Genomic DNA, 9,675 nt, shown 5'->3' on the forward strand with positions numbered 1-9,675 from the left:
TCAGTTTAGGCCTAGAATCATACTGATATGGGACTAATCACTATAGACTTGATACTGTTCTGCTTGATTTTCCTGCTAACATTTTGTTATGAAAAATACCAAACATAAAAGTTGAAAGGATTTTATAGTGAACATCTCTATACTTAATACGCCAAGATGCTCTTGTTATCATTTCAGTATACTTGTTTTATCATATATCTATCTACTCATATGTACATCTATCTTATTGGGTGCATTTCAAAGTGAATTTCCTACATGATCTTGAACATCTACCCCAGTACCTCTGCTTCTGTGTCTTATGCATTGATTTAGATTTCTGATATTGACAGTAATCTAAAATCAATTTTTGTCCTATTTGCAGACTTTTTTTTTTTTTTTTTTTTGCCTACCTGTCACCTCCGCTAGCTTCTGATAATGAAGTCCCAGCTCCCAGCAGTGCTTATATGTCTGTGGATCCAGTAATTCCTAAGGTCCAGTCACCTCTCCCATTTTGTGATTTGATTATGTGAGCTTGTAAATTCCCATTTTTCATTTAAGCTGAATCAAGTTGTATTTTTGTCACTTGCAGTTAAAGAATCCTAAGTAATATAGTTTGAATACAGAGAAATGAGGGAGGGAGCCTGTATTTGTCTTAGTTCACCTCAAAGCTTATTTAACTTTCATGAGTTACAGATGGAAGCTTGGACCTCACAATTTCATGTCAGCTACAGTTGCTAGTCTATTTAGTCTCCACAAATTTCCAGAGATATATATCAAAGTATTTAAGTGGTTTCCTTCAAGTCCCTCCCAGCACTCTGCTCTCCCCACTACCCATCCTTATGTCAGTGTCTTAATAACCAGTCTAACCTTCAATTCTGTCTTCAGTTTTAAGTCTTATATTACCCAGGGGATGAGGGCAAAGAGTTTTGAAATCCATTTCCCATCATCTCTTTGCATGTTCTAAATGGGATTCTTAATTTTTTTTTAATCTTTTTAGGGCTGGACCTGTGGCATATGGAAGTTCCCAGGCCAGGAGTTGAATTGGAGCTGCAGCTGCTGACCTACACTACAGCCACAGCAATGTAGGATCTGAGTGGCATCTTTGACCTACACCACAGTTCACGGCAACATGGGCTCCTTAACACACAGAGTGGGGTCAGGGATCAAACTTGAGTCCTCATGGATACTAATTGGGTTTGTTGCTGCTCAGCCACAGCAGGAACTCCTTTTTATTTTTTTTCTTTCTTTTCTTCTTTCTTTCTTTTCTTTTCTTTTTTTTTTTTTTTTGATATTTGGCTCATTTTGTATATGGGGGTATCTGGCACATATTTTCATGGAGGTTTAGCAGAAACAGACTAAAAGAGTTGCACTTTTATGTTACACTGACATATAATACTTCAGAGCAAAAGTTCTGTTTTTTTATTGGTTAGCAGGAATTTTGTTATGAGTAGCGGGAAACTCAAGGCAACATTGCTTAAAATAAAGGGGATTTATTGCCTTGATAAGTGGAAAGCTGAGAGCCAGAACAGACTTCAGGTGTCATTTGATTCGTAAACTTAATGATAGTGTTAATAACTGACTTTCTTTGATTGTCTTCTGCTTTTTGTAGAATTTACCATTGCTCTAGAACAGAGTTTCTCAACCTTTTTTTTTTTTATTATTGACTTCCTAAGGAGGCTTTTGAGACATTTTCTTAATAAACCCCCAAATTTTAATACTGCATATATATTGGGTATCTGTTTTTGTACTGTATGCATGTTTATGCTTTATGCATAAATAGAGCTAATTTTTTTTCTCTCCCTAGTTTGTACTCCCTGGGAGATGTTATCACTCCTGTTGACAATTCATGCTCTAGCAGTTTCATTTTTCATATGACCTCTCACACTGTCCAGTACAATGACAGAGGGCATCTCTTTTGGAAGCTAGTTCAGAAGAGCAGGGAACTTCAAGCCCTTGGCAACTGTACACTTGAATGAAGAATAGGGACAGAGGTTTGAGTTTGCAAATGTCTTGTTTATTGTAGATCCAGGACTCACAGTCGTGAGCTTTAAGAAGGAGGAGCTACTAACCAGAAGAAAAATCTGAAGACTCTTAAGAAAGGCAAGGCAGGGAATGGTTGCTGGGAATGCAACCAACAAATGTTCATTATTCATGTATTTATTCTGGTTGAGCTCTATACTTAGAAAGTGCTCTCTTTACTGCCTGTCCCAGAACAAGACTAGCCCACCCCAATCAAATATAATTCTTTCCAGGAAGTTCAGAAACAGTTTTCTGCTGTATTATATTCAAAACTGCATTACACAGAGGATAGCCAACCACTTTGCAATTCAGTGAAGGTGCTGGTGAGCGGCTCCTGCAAATTCATGTATTTCTTTTATATTTGGGTTTATTCCGTATATCCTACTCCCTACACCTTCATTCTAGGTATTTTACAGTCCATGCAGCTACTGGGAGGGTTTGTGCTCCAGGTCCCACAATGTGACTGGTCAGGAGGGCCTGCGAAGGGAGAAGTAGAGGTGCGTGCAGCTCCAAGGCATCCTCTGACAGTATACACAGCTGACATTTCTGTTTACAGTGAATATTCCCTTTTGTCTCCCTTAACTGTGCTAGCTTCAAAGCAGCTGCTTTGATGGTGCCCATGTGTTCTGCAGATAAAATTTCCATCATTGTTTTTGAAATACTTCTGATGATAAATTCAACTGGTTTCAAAATCCATTCATATTATTGCAAGGAATTTGAACATTATATTTGCCCTTGAAATAAGAAGAGTTGTTAGAGTTTTAAAATATGATTTCAGAGTTCCCATGTGGCTCAGTGGGTTAAGGACCTGCTCCTCTGTGAGGATGCAGGTTCTATCCCTGGCTTCAGTAGGTTAAGGAACCTGTTGCCACAAACTGTGGCATAGGTCACGGATGAGGCTTGGATCTGGTGTTGCTGTGGTTGTGGTGTAGGCCTCAGCTGCTCTGATTTTATCCCTAGCCCAGGAACTTCCATATGCTGCGGGTGTGGCCGTAAAAAGAAAATAAAAAATATTAAAAAAATATTATTTCAACTGTTGTAAATTTTAAAATTATTTTAAAAGTATTTAAATGCATTAATTGCATTTGGAGTGGATAAGCAATGAGATCCTGCTGTGTAGCACAAGGAAGTACATGTAGTCACTTATGATGGAACATGATGGAGGATAGTGTGAGAAAAAGAATATGTATATGTATATATATGACTGGGTTGCTTTGCTGTATAGTAGAAATTGACAGAACACTGTAAATAAACTATAATGGAAAAATAAAAATAAAAAAAATAACACCTCTTAATATGCTAAAGAAAAAGAACATGAAGAGCTCATCTTTAAAAAGTCTCCATCAGGACTGAAAGTAGGCATTTCAAGTATAAAATATTAAAGTTATATTTATGAAGGAAAGCTTTTAAAAATTTCCTATTAAAATTTTGATAAATATATTTGAGATTTATACAAATTCAATGTTTAACATTGTGATACCTTGTATTTATTTTTCAAAATTATATTGTGTGAGAAAAATAGCAGTTTTTTTTATTAAGCCCAAATAGATTCTTTAAAATCTTTTCCGGTTCATTCCAGAGTATCTTGCAATGTGGTTATTATCTTAATGTGCCACAACATGAAAAAGTTTGAGAAGCACCAAGTTAGGAGGCTGTTGAGATAGTCAAGGCAAGAAGAAATAGTGGTTTGAACAATGTGGATAGTGCCATAGAGGTTATGGATAAATGGATTTGAGAGATACTGAGGATACAGAATTGATGAGATGTGGGGGAAGGAAAGGGCAGCATAAAGGATGATTCCCAGATCTCTCACCTGTGCAACTCAGGTAGGAAGGGTGCTGTTTACAGAAGACAGGGAAGACTGAAACAGGGTTGGGGGAGAGGAGGATAAAGAGATCAGTTTCAAACACTGAGTTCAAGGTACCTGAGAGATTTCCAAGTGTAATTATCAAGTCGGCAGCTATTAGGGGAAAAGGCAGCTAGAGAAACAGCTGTTGGCCTACTGACAATAATTTAAGTCATGGAAATGAATGAGATCATCTAGGGAAGATGTGTAAAGTGAGGAAGAATAGGAATTAAAACAGAGTCTTAAGGAGTAAAATGTTTAAGGCATGGGCGGAGGTGGAGGAACTGCCAAAGAAATTTGTGGAAAACTGAAAATTATCATGTAGAAATCAAGATAAAATGGCATTTCATCATTGAATACTTCCAAGAAGCTAAACATGAGAAAAACTTAAACTGTATCCATTGGATTTGTGTCTTGCCTCCTGAAGGTTAATCAAGGTGCGTCTCTTTGAGGGGGAGGGTGTGTGAATTGGCTCAGATGGGAGGTTGGGGTGTCCATATGTTGAGGTATAAGGTTCCTTGTAGTATAGATTGGAGTCCAGAATAGGAGGAGCTGGAGAAAGGTCGGGAGCTCATACATCACATTCTGGTGGAGGTAGTATTGTCAAGGTGGGAGAATGCAATCTCTTTCCTTTACCAGTTATCTTGAATTAGAGTTATAAAAATTTCAACATATGGTATGTGAGCCTCTATTTGTATTCTTCCCCTGGGCCCACAAATGTTAGCAGAAGGCCTGCTTTTATATGTGTTAGGTTTCTATTCCTATGTACTAGTGGTCTACAGGTAGGTGTTTCCAACTTGGATTTGCAGTTTCTCAAATTTCCCACAGATGTCTCTATCTTACCACTTAGGTTTCACCTCAGTCAGCTCTCATTCATTTCCGTACCCCTTCACTTTTTATCTGTTACTCAGTTTTATTTCTATAGATTTACCTATCTGACATCATCTTATTTGCCTATTTTCTGCCTTATATGTTTTCTGTTATTCACCCCCTCCCTACTCCTGCTTATTGGATGTTAGTTCCACTGGGACAGGGATCATAGCATTGTGTTCACCACTGTCTCTGCAGGATTTAGAACAGCAACTGAAATGTAGGCATTTGATAATCTTCTAAAACTTAAAAGAGTATCTGCATTTCTAAGTAAATGCTGTTTCAGGTATAAGGGATAGGTTAACCAAGTATTTTCTATAATATAATTTAAGGAAGATTTAATAAATAGCTAAGTTGATGTACAAGTAGCATGCCAAATTATTTATCATAGAGATTTCCTAAGTATTTGAGAGCTTTGAAGGTGCTTTGTTCTCTGGTCAATTTAACTCTCTCTCCAGTCTTTTTTCTTTTTCCCTTTTTACTGCCATACCTGTAGCATATAAAGTTCCCAGGCTAGGGGTTGAATCTGAGCTGCAGCTGCCAGCCTATGCCACAGCCACAGCCACAGCCATAGCCATGCTGGATCTCAACCGCAACTGCAATCTATGCTGCAGCTTGTGGCAAAGCTGGATCCTTAACCCAGAGTGAGGCCAGGTATTGACCCCGCATCCTCATGGGCACTATGTCTGGTTCCTAACCCACTGAGCCGCACTGGGAACTCCTCTCCAGCCTTAAAATTACTAATTTGGTATGATTCTCTTTCTATATTTTGCAAAGGTAAACTTTAGTTCTTTTTTCCCAATACTCACTACTATTTAATCCATTTGAATTATTTTTTGAAATTTAATAATAAGGTATCACTGTGGCACTAATGATTGCTTTCAGAAGTAACTGATGTTATTAACTGAAATAGATGTAAAATCAGACAGAATAGACACTTTTATTTTCTGACTTTCTAAGGCAAGCTTAAACATCCTCAACATAAGTTTTTAAAAGCAGAAACTTAATCAGATAAGAACACACTTCAGAAATAAAAATGATCCTCATAGAAATAGTGCTCTTCACTACAAAAGTGCATTCATTAAGTATTTTATTTCATGAGCTAATATGTCAAATCAGTGTTCCTAGATGGTCTTTTTCAGAAGAAATTCCAGAAGCAATTTGGCTTCATTTATGGGAATAAATAAGGGTGTTTCATTTCACACAGCCTCAGGGAATCACAAATTAAAACTTTCCACTAAAATAGATGCCATCTACTATTCATTATTTCAACAAACAAACCACTTCACTCTGCTGAAGTTGCAATCAGGGTAAGGGATATATAGTGCTCGAAACCTGCAAGGCTGAGGGGACCTACTTTGCATTCTTATTCATAAGCAGCCCTTTTACATTTTGCTCTGAGTTCTCCAGCACCCCACAGAGCTCCTCTCAGGGGTGCAAAGCTCTATTAAGTAAATAGAGGCTCTGTATTTAGAAGCCATCTCTGGGAATTCAAAGTGTTCTGAGAGGAAAATTGGTACTATCAGGATTAAGGTATTAATGAAAAGTTCTGTTAAATTTCTGTCAGGATGCTAATTAATCTTCTAAAAGTTGTTAATCAATTCAATTATGTAAGCACTTAAACTTTAACACATGTAAGGGAAAAGTAACAGGGTCTTTCAACTATGCGCAGAGGCATTCAGAAAGTTAAGGGAAATAGGCTAAACAGAAAATCATCCCTCAGAGGTATTTTAGTTTGATCTTCAATGTTTACCTGTTCAATCACATTTGATAGGTTTGGGAAATCAGTATTTAGTGCTTAGTTACTTGAAGAAATATTAAAAGTACTAGAAGACATTCAGGGAGTGGAATTTTGACAACTATTCCTTAAGGCGATCTACCTGAAGTGCAGAAGACAATTTTAGTATGGGATTAAACCCATGCTGGTAGTTTTAGCTTGAATTGTTAAATAAAGAAGTAATCTGGTAAATTTTTAATATTTGAAGCCTGGCTAGCCATGCTGTCAGTATTGAGCTAAATGAATTATGCTGTATTCCTATCAGTATTACAATATTTTGTTTCTGTTGTTATTAGGGATGTGAATCACATTGATGTTGTTAAATAGTAAAGTGCCCTCCCATCTCTAAATCTTAATATATGCCAAATGGTATGTGAAAGTATATAGTACAGTGCCTAGAAAATATGTGGTGTTCAGAAATGTTAATATGAATGAAGTACTGTACAAAGGCATAGATTAGATGACATGATGTGACAATAAAAGTTAACTGTAGCCTACAGATCAGTCAATGAGTATTATTCTTGGAGATACTGATCCAGTAGGTCTAAGATATGACTGAGGCAGCCTGAGTTTCTAATTCATAGTCCAGTTGGAGTTGAGAACCAGCATATATTTTAATAATTCATTTTGAAGAACTGAAAATTATTGATAACATTTTAATCTTGGGCCTATTTCCCTATTGTTTATAAGAAGAAGGTTGATTTCTGTGATGCTCTTCTGATTTGTAGTACATTTCTTTGAACTGAAGTTGAGGACTGTTTCCAGTAGAGTCCATGGGGCAATAATTCACCTTGGTCTTGGCTATAATCTCTGGATTTGTAAATTCAGTAACTCAGTTTTATGCTTCACTCAAAAGATGTCTAGGCTTTCAATTCTTCATTGCCAAAACAGCTAGTGACCATGTGAATTAAAAAGCCAATACTACATACTAGTCCAACAGAGGGGCTGGAGAAAGGGGACATAGTTAAACAGGGGACAATTATAATACAGTAGATTAACTAAAGGAGGTTTGATGGGGTGGTTGTTTAAAGATATTGGTATAGTTGTGATGAACTCACTAGTATCCTATAGTACCATTTTATCAACCTGAGCACTGTTTGAAAAGATAGCAACCAGCTTTATAGCCATAGGAAGACATCTTATTTTAACAGGTCCTGGAAGTTCCTTGTAAAATCACCAAAGCTTATTTTCCTGAAAGCGTAGAGTAAGATTACTAGTTCTAGGCTTCTATCGAACTCTTGAGCTAGAGTCTACTATTCTTTGTAGCTGCTAGACAATCCAGTCTAGGCTTCTATTGGGCTGCCAAATAATTAAATTGCTCGGGGGCATATTGGAGTCTTTTAAGGCAAATGATTAATTGTAATCTTATTTATTCAAAGAATATGGGCCTTCTCTGGAAAAATATACAGCCTTTTCTATTCACTCATTTGATGAGATAATTATACTTTACTGATTGGATCACTATGATTTTCCTGATAGTATTCTCTTTCTTTTCTTATTTGATCATTTATTCCTGATTTAAAGCCAGTTATGCTTAAACATGGGAATGGTGTGGTGAGAGTCTGGTTTCAGGGAGAAGAAATAGAAGTTGAAATTTAAACCGATTGAAATATTTCAAAGAGTGAAAGGTCAGTTAATCCTCAAGGATGTTTAGGAATGTGGTCATATTATAATGAGTGCATCAAAGGTAATATTGTTATACTACATGCCATTGAGTTGAAATTAGTAATTTCGAGATGATGAAAAATATTGTCAGTTTATGTTAGGGTTTTTAAATCTCTAAATTTCTTTAATTTTTCTAGCATATACTTCCAGTTTCCTTGATAAATGGCAGTTACTTAAGGTTAGTATGTCATTATCCTGATCCAAACTGGATGCAGTTCACTGCCTGAAGGCCAATTTCCTTCTGAGATCAAATTAAGCAATTCTTGATCAATCAAAATGAGAATAAGTTTTATACCTCCTCATATATCCAGACAATTCAAAAGTTTATTAATCAGTATAAGCCATCTTCATTAAAAGAAAAACAATAGCATATTTGAATTGACATATGGTGGTTATTAAACTAACAAATATAGAGTCATCTTTGGTTTCAATTTCATGTAATATTGCTTACCTTAACTTTCTGGCTCAGAATTGATTTCTACCTTTTTCTAAAAGACTCATTATCAACTTTAATAAACCTCAGATTGATCCCCTTTGGAAAAAAAGAGTACATTATTTCCTGTGTCTCTAGCTTAATTTATATATAAAAAAGACATTATCAGAATTGATAACTCACCTACAGTTGAAACATATTGAACTGGCATACAAATGATTTCTCAAAGTAACAAAATTTAGCTGCAGGACCATAATAAGATGTGAAAATTGGATTAAAAATTTTAGTCTTTAAATGCCATTAGATCTTGAGAAAGAATGTGGGAGATTTAGGATATGTAGAGAACAAGAAGTTAAATGACTACATTTCTTTCAAGATACTTTTTTACTTTCGATTTTTGATTGACTATATAATTGTGTTCATATTAGGGGAAACTATTAAGGTTCAATCTCTTATTTTTGATACTTGATACTTTATGGCTAAAACAATACGTTATGGAAGGAAAAGTTCTGCATAAAAGCTACCCCCTCTTAGCTAGGTTGTCAAAAGTGAAATTTGATGAGTTCCCGTTGTGGCCCAGTGGAAAGGAACCTGCCTAGTATTCATGAGGATGTGGGTTCCATCCCTGGCCTCACTCAATAAGTCAAGAATCCAGTGTTGCTGTGAGCTGTGCTGTAGGTTGCAGACATGGCTCAGATCCCACATTACTGTGGCTGTGGCCAGCAGCAGTAGCTCTGATTCAGCCCCTAACATGGAAACTTCCATATGTGTGGGTGTAGCCCTAAAAAGCAAAAAAAAAAAAAAAAAAAAAAGTGAAATTTGAAAAATAAGTTAATATACAAAGCTCAGTGTAAGTGGGCTGCTATGGCTGTGTGTGGTACTCTGGTGTATATGTTTCTTTCTTTCTTTCTTTTTTGCTTTTTAGGGCCTCACCTGTGACATATGGAAGTTCTTAGGCTGGGGGTTGAATTGGAGCTGCAGCCAGAACCTACTGTGTAGGCTGCACAGCAACGTGGGATCCGAGCCATCTGACCTATGCCAGATCCTTAATCCACTGAGTCAGGCCACTGTTTGGGCTCATTATTG

Source organism: Sus scrofa, chromosome 1, assembly GCF_000003025.6.
Source record: "Sus scrofa isolate TJ Tabasco breed Duroc chromosome 1, Sscrofa11.1, whole genome shotgun sequence".
NCBI classification, from domain to species: Eukaryota; Metazoa; Chordata; class Mammalia; order Artiodactyla; family Suidae; genus Sus; species Sus scrofa.